Source organism: Macaca thibetana, chromosome 14 (genome assembly GCF_024542745.1).
Source record: "Macaca thibetana thibetana isolate TM-01 chromosome 14, ASM2454274v1, whole genome shotgun sequence".
Lineage (NCBI taxonomy): Eukaryota > Metazoa > Chordata > Mammalia > Primates > Cercopithecidae > Macaca > Macaca thibetana.
This window is the reverse complement of record NC_065591.1, coordinates 121,125,188-121,138,007: the sequence shown is the minus strand read 5'-3', so window position 1 is coordinate 121,138,007 and position 12,820 is coordinate 121,125,188. Positions and strand designations below refer to the sequence as shown.

General features: G+C 43.3%; 1 protein-coding gene and 1 long non-coding RNA gene across 6 annotated transcripts in view; one reads left to right on the top strand and one right to left on the bottom strand.

The window, feature by feature from the left end:
• APLP2 (amyloid beta precursor like protein 2) overlaps positions 1–12,820 on the bottom strand; it is a 726,249-nt gene that overhangs the window by 350,754 nt on the left and 362,675 nt on the right. The window lies entirely within an intron of this gene.
• Positions 1–12,820, top strand: part of LOC126934991 (uncharacterized) — a 178,428-nt gene that overhangs the window by 9,764 nt on the left and 155,844 nt on the right. For 4 of the 5 annotated variants that reach the window (XR_007719172.1, XR_007719171.1, XR_007719170.1 and 1 more), the window contains 3 exons: positions 919–1,133; positions 7,853–7,979; positions 8,755–8,872. This is a non-coding gene — a long non-coding RNA (uncharacterized LOC126934991). Of the gene's footprint in view, positions 1–918; positions 1,134–7,852; positions 7,988–8,754; positions 8,873–12,820 lie in introns of all 5 variants that reach the window. The other variant, XR_007719174.1, reaches the window with a different exon arrangement.

Below are 12,820 nucleotides of genomic sequence, written 5' to 3'. Positions count from 1 at the left end.
CTGGAGTGCTGTGGCACGATCTCGGATCACTGCAAGCTTTGCCTCCCGGGTTCACGCCATTCTCCTGCCTCAGCCTCCCAAGTAGCTGGGACTACAGGTGCCCGCCACCACGCCCAGCTAATTTTTTGTATTTTTAGTAGTGACAGGTTTTTACCATGTTAGTCAGGCTGGTCTCAAGCTCCTGACCTCAGGAGATCCGCCCGCCTCGGCTTCCCAAAGTGCTGGGATTATAGTCCTGAGCCATCGCGCCCTGCCCGTCCATTAGTTCTTGCATGCTATTTACTAGAGCCCTTCACATATGTATCATGGGTGTTTTAAATTACTGGTCTGATAATTCCAACGTCCCTGACATGTCTAAGTCTCGTTCTGATGTTTGCTCCATTTTTTCAAGTTGTGTTTTTTGCCTTTTGGTACGTCTTTTCTATTTTTTTGTTTGTGGGGGACGGAGTTTCACTCTTGTTGCCCAGGCTGGAGTGCAATGGTGCAATCTCAGTTCACTGCAACCTCTGCCTCTGGGTTCAAGCGATTCTCCTGCCTCAGCCTTCAGAGTAGTTGGGATTACAGGCACACACCACCACGCCTGGCTAATTTTGTATTTTTAGTAGAGACGGGGTTTCTCCATGTTGGTCAGCTGGTCTCAACCTCCCGACCTCAGGTGATCTGCCTGCCTCGGCCTCTCAAAGTGCTGGGATTACAAGTGTGAGCCACTGTGCCCCACCAAAAGATACTTTTACTGAGTATTGTAGGTTGAATCATGTCCCCGCAAATTCTTATATTTAAGTCCTAATCCTGGGTATCTCAGAATCTGAGCTAATTTGGAAATAAGGTGATTGCAAATGTAATTAGTTACGTTAAGATGAGTTCATTCTGGAATAGAATGGGGCCCTAATCCAGTATATCTGGTGTCCTTATCAAAAGGAGCAATTTGGACAGAGACACACTGAAGAGCGAGAATGCCAGGTGAAAATGAAGGCGGAAGTTGGTGTTGAAGCAGCAGAAGCTAAGGAATTCCAAAACTTGCCAGCAAACCGCCAGAAGCCACCAAAGGGGCATGGAACCTAGTATTCCTCACAGCCCTCAGAAGGAACCAACCCTGTGGACACCTTGATCTCAAACTTCTAGCCTCTAGAACAGTAAGACAATACATTTCCGTTGTTTAAGGCACCCAGTGTGTGGTACTTTGTTAAGGTAGCTCCAGCCAACCATTACACTGGGTATAGAAATTTAGACTGGCAGTTTCTTTCAGTATTTTAAAGTGGCCTCACTATTGTTTCTTGGCTTACATTCACCCTAGGAAGTTTGCTGTCATTGCAGTGTGCCTCTGACTACTTTAAAGGTTTTTTATCACTGCTTTCCAGCAGTGTGTTTATGGTGTGCCTTGGTGTTTCAAATAAATGTTTATCTTACTTGAGGATAGTTTATATTTTTGAATATTTATTTATTTTTATTTTTATTTTTTTTTGAGACAGGGTATCACTCTTGTCTCCCAGGCTGGAGTATGGTGGTGCGATATTGGCTCACTGCAACCTCTGCCTCCCAGGGTCAAGCCACTCTCCTGCCTCAGTCTCCTGAGTAGCTGGGATTTCAGGCACCCACTACCATGCCTGGCTAATTTTTGTATTTTTAGTAGAGACAGGGTTTCATTATGTTAGCCAGTCTGGTCTTGAACTCCCGACCTCAGGTAATCTGCCCGACTTGGCCTCCCAAAGTGCTGGGATTACAGGCATGAGCCACCATGCACAGCCTGTTTTCGAATATTTAGATTAATTTCATTAAATTTGGAAAAAATGGCCGCTTTTTTCAAGTTTTTTTTTTTTCCTCCTTTTTTCTGGGAACTTCAATTATACGGTTGTTAGGCTACTTGATGTTGTTTTAATCTTAGTGATCCTTTTTTTAAACTTTTTTTTTCCTCCAGCATTTTAAATGCTGATTAGACCTGGTGAGTAAGAAATAACAGCTACTGTAGACTTATTGGTAAGACGTTTATGTGACTTGCCTAAAATTCAGGCAAATTTTGCTTATATGTCAGCAAAATGTCTATTCGTCAAGTGGCGTGGAGCATGGCTAGACAACCCTTTTAAAGTGAAGGGTATATTGTTGCATCTGGCCCCTCCTACAACCAAGAAAGCGGGCCTCTTAAGATTTTAGAGTCAATATTCCTCATTTGCGAGTGTTACTCTGGCCCATTTACCCAGTAACCCAAAAAGTTGCTGGATTTGAGTGGGGCCCACAACAAGAGAAGGCTCTGCAACAGGACCAGGCTGCTGTGCAAGCTGCTCTCCTGCTTGAGTCATATGATCCAATGGACCCATGGTGCTTGAGGTGTCAACGGCAGATAGGGATGAATGGAAGAATCACAGTGCAAGCATATAGAATTTTGGAAAAAAGCCCTGCCGTACTCCAAAGATGACTACTTTTCTTTTGGGAGACAATTCTTGGTCTGCTGCTGGGCCTTAGTAGAGACTGAATGTTTGACCATGGGCTGCCAAGTTACCATGCAACCCGAGCTGCCTATTCATGAACTGGGTGTTATCCGATCCACCAAGTCATAAAATTTGGCATACACAGCACTCCATCATCAAATGGAAGTAGTACATACATGATCCTGTTGGAATAGGCCCTGAAGGCACACGTAAGTTCCATGAAGAAGTGGCCCAAATGCTCATGGTATCTACTCTTGCAGCACTGCCTTCTCTCCCACTGCCTGCACCTATGGTGTTACCGGGAGTTCCCTATGATCAATCGACAGGAGAAGACTCAGGCCTGGTTTGCAGATGGTTCTGCACAATATGCAGACACCACCCAAAAGTGGACAGCTGCAGTACTAGAACCTCTTACTGGGATATCCCTGAAAGACAGGGATATCTTACTAGTCAGAGCTTTGAGCAGTGCATCTGATTGTGCACTTCTCTTGGAAGGAGAAATGGCCAGACCTGTGATTATATATCACTTCAGGCTGTGGCCAGTGGTTTGGCTGGATGTTCAGGGAATTGAGAGGAACACGATTGGAAAATTGGTGACAAACTTAAGGAAGAGATATATGGACAGACTTCTCTGAGTGTGCAAAACACATGGTGATATTTGTGTCTCATGTGAATATTCACCAAAGGGAATTTTAATAATCAAGTGGAGAAGATGACCCATTCTGCGGATACTGCTTGCCCTTTTTTCTCAGCTACCTCTGTCATTGCCTAATGGTCTCATGAACAAAGTGACCGTGATGGCAGTGATGGAGGTTATGCTTGGTAAAGTAACGTGGACTTCACTCAACAAGGCCAACCTGGCTTACAGTCACTGCTGAAGGTCCAATCTGCCAACAGCAGAGAGCGACATTGAGTCCCTGATATGGTCAACATTGAGCAGAGACCAACATTGAGTCCCTAGGGTGATCACACAGCCACCTCGTGGTAGGTTGATTATGTGGGGACGTTTCATCATAGAAGGGACAGTGTTTGTTCTTAATGTGATAGACACTCACTCTGGATATCGTTTTGTCTTCCCTGCACACAGTGCTTCTGCCAAAACTACCATCCATGGGCTTGTAGAATGCTTTATTCATCGTTGCAGTATTTCACATTGCGTTGTTTCTTTTTTTTTTTTTTTTTTTTTTGAGACAGAGTCTTGCTCTGTCGCCCAGGCTGGGGTGCAGTGGCCGGATCTCAGCTCACTGCAAGCTCCGCCTCCCGGGTTTAGACCATTCTCCTGCCTCAGCCTCCCGAGTAGCTGGGACTACAGGCGCCCGCCACCTCGCCCGGCTAGTTTTTTGTATTTTTTAGTAGAGACGGGGTTTCATGTTAGCAGGATGGTTGTAGTATTTCGGCCTCCCAAAGTGCATTACAGGCTTGAGCGTTGCATTTTTCTGATCAAGGAACTCACTTTACAGCAAAAGAAACACAGCAATGGACCCATGCCCGTGGAATTTGCTGGTCTGATTATGTTCCCCATCATCCTGAAGCAACTGGCTTGATAAAACAGTGGAATAGCATTTTGAAGTCTCAGTTACGACACCAGCTAGGTGGCAATTTCTTGCGGGGGTGGAGTGAAGTTCCCCAGAAGGCAGTATATGCTATGAATCAGAGTCCAATATAAGATCTTGTTTCTCCTGTAGCTAGTAGCACTCACAGGTCAGGAAATCAAAGGACAAAAGTGGGAATGGCACCACTCACTATTACCCCGAGTGACACACTAGCAAAATTTTTGCTTCCTGTTCCTGACTTTATGCTTTGCTGACCTAGAGGTCTTAGTTCTAGAGGAAGGGATATTTCCATAAGGCAGGGATATTTCCACCAGGAGACACAACAATGATCCCAAGAACTGGAAGTTAAGACTTCTGCCTGGCCACTTTGGGGTCCTCATATTTCTCAATTAATAGGTAAAGAAGGGAGTTATAGTATTGGCTGGGATGATTGGTCCTGACTACCAAGGGGGAAATTGGACTACTATTCCACAATGGAGTTAAGGAAAAGTATATCCAGAATACAGGAGATTCCTTAGGGTATCTTTTAGTATTACCATGCCCTGTGTTTTATGTCAATAGAAAACTACAACCCAACCAGGCAGGGCTACAAATGGCTCAGACCCTTCAGGAATAAAAGTTGAGGTTGCCCTACTGAATAAAGCTGAGGTGCTTGCTGAAGGCAACGGGAATACAGAATGGGTGGTGGGAAAAGGTAGTTGTAAATACTGGCCATGACCATGTGGCCAATTACAGAAACAAAGATGGTAAATTGCCATGTCTATTTTCTCCTTTATTTTGCGTAAACACATTTGTGTGTGTATCTTTGTTATCCTTCCACGTTTATGCCCTTATGTAACATAAGGTGTATTTATACTATTTTATATCATACTATTTAAGTATTATAAATTTAATTAATATTTTTTGAGACAGGGTCTGGCTCTGTCACCCAAGCTGTAGTGCAGTGGCATAATCTTGGCTTACTGCAACCTCTGCCTTCTGGGCTCAAGTCATCCTCCCACCTCAGCCTTCCAAGTAGCTGGGACTACAGGCACATACCACCATGCCTGGCTAATTTTTGTATTTTTTTGTAGAGTTGGTGTTTCAGCGTGTTGCCTAGGCTGGTCTTGAACTCCTGAGCTCAAGCGATCTGCCTGCCTTGGCCTCCCAAAGTGCTGGGATTGCAGGTGTGAGCCACTGCACCCAGCCAAGTGTTACAGGATATCAAAGAGTAAACTTCTTTCAAGGATTTTACCTCCTCATCTGGGAAAGAAGTTAACTGTGTTTTTTATTGTATCCAGGGTAGTATTAAGATAGGCAGAATTACGACCTATTATTTTTATTTGGAAAATAAGTTTGGTTTGAGGAGACGTGTATGGGTGCCAAGTTGACAAAGGGTAGACTTGTGATAATAAATTTTATGTGTCAACTTGACTGGGCCATGGGCCGTGCAGGTTGAACATAATTTTTGGTGTGCCCATGAGAGTGCTTCTGGATGGACTCAACCACTGGCTGAATTATAGCACTGGCCTTCCTGGGTCTCTGACTAGAAGATGGCAGATCATGGCACTTCTTGGCCTTCATAACTGCGTGAGCCAATTCTTCATATAATCTCTCTCCCTCTAATATGTTCATATATGTAAATATAGTTATATGTTACCAATATATTTATATTAGTAAAAATACCACATATTTACATATATAAATAATACATATACTGGGTATGGTGGCTCACACCTGTAATGTATTTTATATATATAAGCTATGTACAGTATAATACTAATATTAATACTATATATATATATATATATATCCTATTCCTTCTGTTTCTTTGTAGAGCCCTGACTAATACATGTGGGTTAATTATTTTCATTAAATTTGGGAAAAAATGGCCATTTTTTTCAAGTATTATTTTCCTCCCCTCTTCTGGATACTCCAGTTATGTATATGTTGGGCTACTTTATATTGTCCCACAACTTATTGATGCTTTGTTTAGTTTTTTTTCTGGCTTATATTTTCTCTCAGTGTTTAATTTGGATAGTTCCTGTTGCCATATCTTCAGATTCACAAATCTTTCCTCTTGTAGCATTTAATCTGCTGTTAATCCTGCCAATGTATTTTTCAGTTTAGTTATGGTATTTTTCATTTCTAGAAGTTTAGTTAGGCGTTTCATTTTTCTCCTGACTATACTTACACGTTCTTGTACTTCTTGAACATATGGAGTGAATTTATAATTCTTGTTTTGATGTCCTTGCCTGCAAATTCTAATATCTGAGTCATATATAGGTCTATGTCTATAGAATGATTTTTTTTTTTTCTGGTACTGGGTCATATGTTGCTGCTTATTTGCATACCAGGTAATCTTTTATTGAATGCCAGACATTGTACACTTTATGTTATTGGGTGCTGGATTTCTAAACATTCCTTTAGATACTTTACTTTTACACTGAGGGTTAATTTGGCCCCACTGAAGCAATAAGCTTTTGAGAACTGTACCCAATGCCCCACCGTATTAGGAGATCTTCCCAAACTGGCTAGGGAAGACACTATTTCTGGTCCTGTGTAAACTCCTGAAATTGTTCTGCTTACTCTTCTCTGCTGTTCTTTCCCCAGCCTCAGTAGTCTCCTTACACAAGCGCATAGCAGTACTCAGCCGAAGTCTTGAGGGACTGCTCTGCAGATCTCTGGAACCCTCACTCTCTGCTGTTCTTTTTCTTTGTACTTTGCCTCACAATTTTTTCTCATTTTGCCCTGCTGGAACTCTAAACTTTGTCTCCTTAATCAGTGAGACTGTTGGACTCTGTTTTGGTATCTTTTTCCTGTGGTCAGCCTGGAAATTCTCCAGGAAGTGAGCTGGGAGTATTTGCAGGGCTCATCTCACTTGTCTTTCTCTCAGGGATCACAGTCTTGCACTACCTGTTGTCCAATGTCTGAAAACTTTCGCTTCACATATTTTGTCTAGCTTTTAGTTACGTGAGGAGGGAAGGTACATCTAGTCTCTATTATTCCATCATGATTAAAAATAGAATTCTGTTTTGGTAAACAGTTTTCATCTTGTTTAGATAGCTTCTCTCTATTCCTATGTTAATGTTTTTATTAGAATGCTGTTAAATATTAGAGAAATGCCTTTTTATATTAATTCATGAAATCATGTGAGTTTTCCTCTTAATTTATAAATGTAATGATTGATGTAGACAGGATTCCTATTGTTGAATAACTTTTGCATTGCTGGAAGGAACCCTCATTGGTCAAGTATTTTACATGATTAAAGATAGTAACAAAATGACTGATGTGGTGGTAAGTCCTGGGATGACTGTTGTGTCACCTTAAGAGCTGCCTGTCTGGATTGGCAACATCCCAAGGGATTCGTCACAAAGATTGGCCTGCTGGAACTTAAGCAGCAAAATGAAAATTTCTTTTTCTAATAGAGCTATTAAAAATTCTGATGGGCTCTTTGAAAATTTAAAGGATTCTTTTTTAGATCTGGAAGCATCTTTTCATTTTTCAGACTGATTGAAGTTGTCCCACAATGCCCTGATGCTCTTCTCGTTTCTTTTCAGTTGTTTTTTTCTCCTTGTATTTCAATTTGAATGCTTTTTATTGCTGTCTTCAAGTTCACATATCTTTTCTTCTTAGTGTCTAATCTGCTGTTAATCTCATCCAATGTATTTTCATGTTAGACATTGTAGTTTTAATTTCAGAAAAAGGTATTTTAAAAAATGTATCTGCCAACACGTTCAGTCTTCTAAATTTCTGAGCACATAGGATACAATTACAATAACTATTTCCACTAATTCCATAGTCTGTGTCTTTTCTGGGTTGTTTTTCATGTTTGTTTTCTCTATATTAAGGGTCATATTTTTCTGTTTTTTTGCATGCCTGGTAATTTTTGATTAGACGCAAGACATTGTGATTTTGACCTTGTTGGATGCTGCACCTAAAGGTGGATGGAAGAGGAAGTCTTGGGGGCTACCACTCTGACTGGAGAAGCTGGCACGAGGCTCCCTCTTGTGGATGCAGCAAGGTAAGAAAGTAAAGTGCACATTTTCTTCTGGAGCAAGTGGCCTCCAGCTCTGCCTCTGGACTGAAACACACACTTGCATGCTGTGGCTTAGCTGAGGGCTTGTGACTCAGGACAGAAGCAGTGGTGGTGAGGAGCAGGGGAGTGATACGGGAGAGGTACAGTCCCAGCCCCAGGACACAGTAGATCTCAATATTGGGAAGGGAGGAGTTCAGTATCAGTAAAGTGAGCCATAAGAGAGAAAGGAAAGCAGCCTTAGCAGACAGAGGTGGAACCAATTGAAAGAAGGAGGGGAGCATCTTGCAAGAACGTTGCTGGTACTGGCTAGAGGCTGTGGGGATCATTCTCAGGCCATCCAAGAACTCTGAGAAGATTGGGGGGATGCTGGAATTTCACTGTCGTCGCCAGGATGAGCTCAAGCCAGAGGCTATTTTTATTTAAATGCCATTAATTTTGTTTTTATTTTTTGATATTAACCCTGTCAGGTGAGTTTAGAGAATACCTGCTATCAATGATACATAATTCTGAAATGTTAATGTGTGGGAAGGAGCAAGTAAGGCTCAATAAATATAACCTGGACATGTAATGATGCTAGAGAACTTATGATCTTCGCCTGAAAATTTTGGATGCATAAAAGTCCCTTATTGTCATTTTATTTATTTACTTAGTTCTTACTGAGATTGAGATAGTTTTACTGTATAATACCTAAAGATCTCGTGTAAGAGTGATACTAGCTTTTGTTCCCTATTAGTTTCTTTTTCTTTTCTTTTTGACACAGAATCTCGCTCTGTTGGCCAGGCTGGAGTGCAGTGGCATGATCTTGGCTCATTGCAACCTCTGTCCCCCGGGCTCAAGCAATTCTCCTGCCTCAGCCTCCCGAGTAGTTGGGATTACAGGTGTGTGCCACCACGCCCGGTTAATTTTTGTACTTTTAGTAGAGACAGGGTTTCACCATGTCAGCCAGGCCAGTCTCAAACTCCTGACCTCAGGTAATCCACCGCCTCGGCCTCCCGAAGTGCTGGGATTACAGACGTGAGCCACCACGTGCAGCCTAGTTTCGTTTTTTTAAAAAAATTATTTTATTTCCATAGGTTATTGGGGACCAGGTAGTGTTTGGTCACATGAGTAAGATCTTTAGTGGTGATTTGTGAGATTTTGGTGCACCCATCACCCGAGCAGTAGACACTGCACCCAAATTGTAGTAGTCTTTTATCCGTCCCTCCCTTCCCACCCTTTCTCCCTGAGTCCCCAAAGTCCACTGTGTCATTCTTTTTTTTTTTTTTTTGACGCGGAGTCTTGCTCTGTGCCCCAGGCTGGAGTGCAGTGGCGCGATCTCGGCTCACTGCAAGCTCCGCTCCCCCGGGTTCACGCCATTCTCCTGCCTCAGCCTCCCGAGTAGCTGGGACTACAGGCGCCCGCCACCTCGCCCGGCTAATTTTTCTTGTATTTTTAGTAGAGACGGGGTTTCACCGTGTTAGCCAGGATGGTCTCGATCTCCTGACCTCATGATCCGCCCGTCTCGGCCTCCCAAAGTGCTGGGATTACAGGCTTGAGCCACCGCGCCCGGCCCACTGTGTCATTCTTATATCTCTGTATCTTCATAGCTTAGCTCCCACATATGAGTGAGAATGTGCAATGTTTGGTTTTCCATTCCTGAGTTACTTCACTTAGAATAATAGTCTCCAGTCTCATCCAGGTTGCTGTGAATGCCATTAATTCATTCCTGTTTATGGCTGAGTAGTATTTCATTGTATATGTATATGGCAGTTTCTTTATTCACTCATTGATTGATGGACATATGGGTTGGTTCCACATTTTTACAACTGAGAATTGTGCTGCTATAAACGTGTGTGCAAGTATCCTTTTTGTATAATGACTTCTTTTCCTCGGGGTAGATACCCAGTAGTGGATAACCAAATATGTTTTCCAAACTTGTAGATTTCTCTTCTTCTCGGGAATGCTGATTATTCTTTGGTTTGGTCGTTTAACATAATCCCAGACTTCTTGGAGGCTTTGTTCATATTTTTTTACTCTTTTTTCTTTGTCTTTGTTGGATTCTTTTGAAAACCTTGTCTTGGAACTCTAAGGTTCTTTCTCTTGCTCATTCGCTTCTATTGCTGAGACTTGCCAGAGCATTTTGAATTTCTGTAAGTGCATCCATTGGTTCCTGAAGTTTTGATTGCTTTTTATTATATGATACCTTTCTCCCCTTATTTTTTGTATTTTTTTATTTCCTAAATTGGGCTTTGCTTTTTTCTGGCACCCCTTTGATTAGCTTAATAACTGACCTTATAAATTCTTTTTCAGGTAAATCAGGGTTTTTTTTTTTGGTTGGATCCATTGCTGGTGAGCTAGTGTGATTTTTTGGAGGGTATTAAAGAGTCTTGTTTTGTCATATTACCAGAGTTGGTTTTCTAGTTCTTTCTCATTTGGGTAGGCTCTGTTGGAGGGAAGGTCTAGGGGCTCAAGGCTGTTGTTCAGATTCTTTTGTTCCACCGGGTGTTCCCGTGATGTAGTACTCCCGCTTTTCCTAGGGACGTGACTTCCTGAGATCTGAGCTGTAGGGATTATTATCTCTCTTCTGAATTTAGTCACCCAACAGGTCTACCAGGTTCTGGGCTGGCACTGGGAGTTGTCTGTACAGAGTCTTGTGATATGAACCATCTGTGGGTCTCTCAGCTGTGGATACCAACACCTGTTCTGGTGGAGGTGGTGGGGGGTGAGATGGACTCTGTGAGGGTCCTTAGTTTTGGTGGTTTAATGCACTATTTTTGTGCTGGTTGGCCTCTTGCTGGGAGGTGGCACTTTCAGGAGAGCATCAGCTGTGGTAGTATGGGAGAGACCAGGTAGTGGGTGGGGCCCTAGAACTCCCGAGAGTATATGCCGTTCATCTTCAGCTATCAGGGTGGGTAGAAAGGACCATTAAGTGGGGGGAGTGCTAGGCATGTCTGAGTTCAGACTCTCCTTGAGCGGGTCTTGCTGTGGCTGCTGTGGGGGCTGGAGGCGTGCTTCGCAGGTCAATGGAGTTATGTTTCTAGGAGGATTATGCTGCTTCTGCTGTGTCATGCAGGTTGTCAGGGAAGTGAGGGAAAGCTGGCAGTCACAGGCCTCACCCAGCTCCCACACAACCCAAAGGACCAGTCTCACTCTCACCATTCCCCGCTCAACACACTGAGTCTGTGTCCAGGCAGTGGGCAAGCAGGGCTGAGAGCTTGCCCCAGGCTACCAGTCTCCTAGCTGTGAAAGCTGTGAACCCTTCGTGCTTCCCTGCCTGTGGTCTGCACACCGGATTCATGCCCTCCCTGTAGTTTTGGCCAGTAGACTTCTTGTTCAGTTGGAATTGTTACAAAGTTCAGCTGGAGGCTTTCTTCTCCATGTGGCCTTTTCCCAGTGCCTCTGGTAGCCCTCCCCAATGGCCCCTGGGAGGCAAGGCAGAAATGGCTTGCCGGGGGACCCAGAGAGCCCACAGGGATTTTCCCACTGCTTCCTCTACCCCTGCATTTCACACGGCTCTCTGAATTGACTCAGCTCCAGGTAATGTCAGAATTTTCTCCTGTGATCTAGATCTTGAGGTTTCCAGCGAGGTTGTGTTTGGGGGTGAACAACACCCCTTTCCCACTTCCACAGTTTGGGCACTCACAGTGTCTCCCAGGTCCTGCAGGAACAATTCACTTCCTTCAGAAGGTCTGTGGGTTCTCTTGGCTTTCCTGATTTATTCCTGCAGTCATTCTGGAGAAAAAGTTCATGATGCAATACTCCACACGCTGCTCTGTCCATCTGAGTGGGAGCTGCAATCTAGTCTGCCTCCTGTCTGCCATGATCCTCCCAGAGAGATACTAGCTTTGATACTCGTCTATGTGGATGAAAAAGTCACAGGACACTTTAATTTCTATTTTAGTATTCCTCACATACTTTCTGCATTCATTTATATGTCTGCCTCCCCAGCAACTTCTTATGGCACCATGCTCTGTAATTACCATGTGCTGAGTGGCTACTAAGTGACAGATATTTATATGCTTTATGTGGCTTAACTTACATACTCTTCTGAGAAGCTGTATAAATTTCATTCTCTTATTTTTGTTTCCAGGTCTAGGAAATGGAGGCACAGAGAGATAAAATAAGTTGCCCAAAGCCATGTGGTGATTAAGACTTGAACTCTAAAAGGATTTTATTTTAAATTTTATTTAATTAATTTATTTTTTGAGACAGAGTCTTGCTCTGTTGCCCAGGCTGGTGTGCAATGGCGCAATCACAACTCACTACAGCCTCAACCTCCTGAGCTCAAGGGATCCTCCCACCTCAGCCTTCCAAGTAGCTGGGACCACAGGAAGGTGCCACCATGTCAGGCTAATTTTTTATTTTTAGTTGAGATGGGGGTCTCACTATGTTGCCAAGGTTGGTCTTGAACTCCTGGGCTCGAGCAGTTCTTCCACCTCAGCCTCCCAAAGTGTTGGGATTACAGGCTTGAGCCACTGTGCCCGGCCTGTTTTATTAATCTCTAAGTCTCTGCCCCTGCCCTAAGGAGTGTGGCATAGTCCTTGATATTGGATGACTGAGTAACGCAGGTAGTTTGTGTGAGAGGTGCAGTAACCACATGGCGAATGGAAGATGATGCTGTAGACTTGCCCATAGTTCACAGCTGGGACACTGTGGTTACCAGGACACAACTTCCAGAGTGGCTAAAACTAGAAAATGCGGACTCCACTGGGTCTTCGTGTTTCCATTTTTTAAATGGGAAAATTAATTCTGTGATTGACCTTCAAAGAGTTACTGGGAGTGACATAACATTGTTGATAAAAATCTTTGGAAGTCTCAGTGAGGGGATCTGCTAGCATTGATGAAAT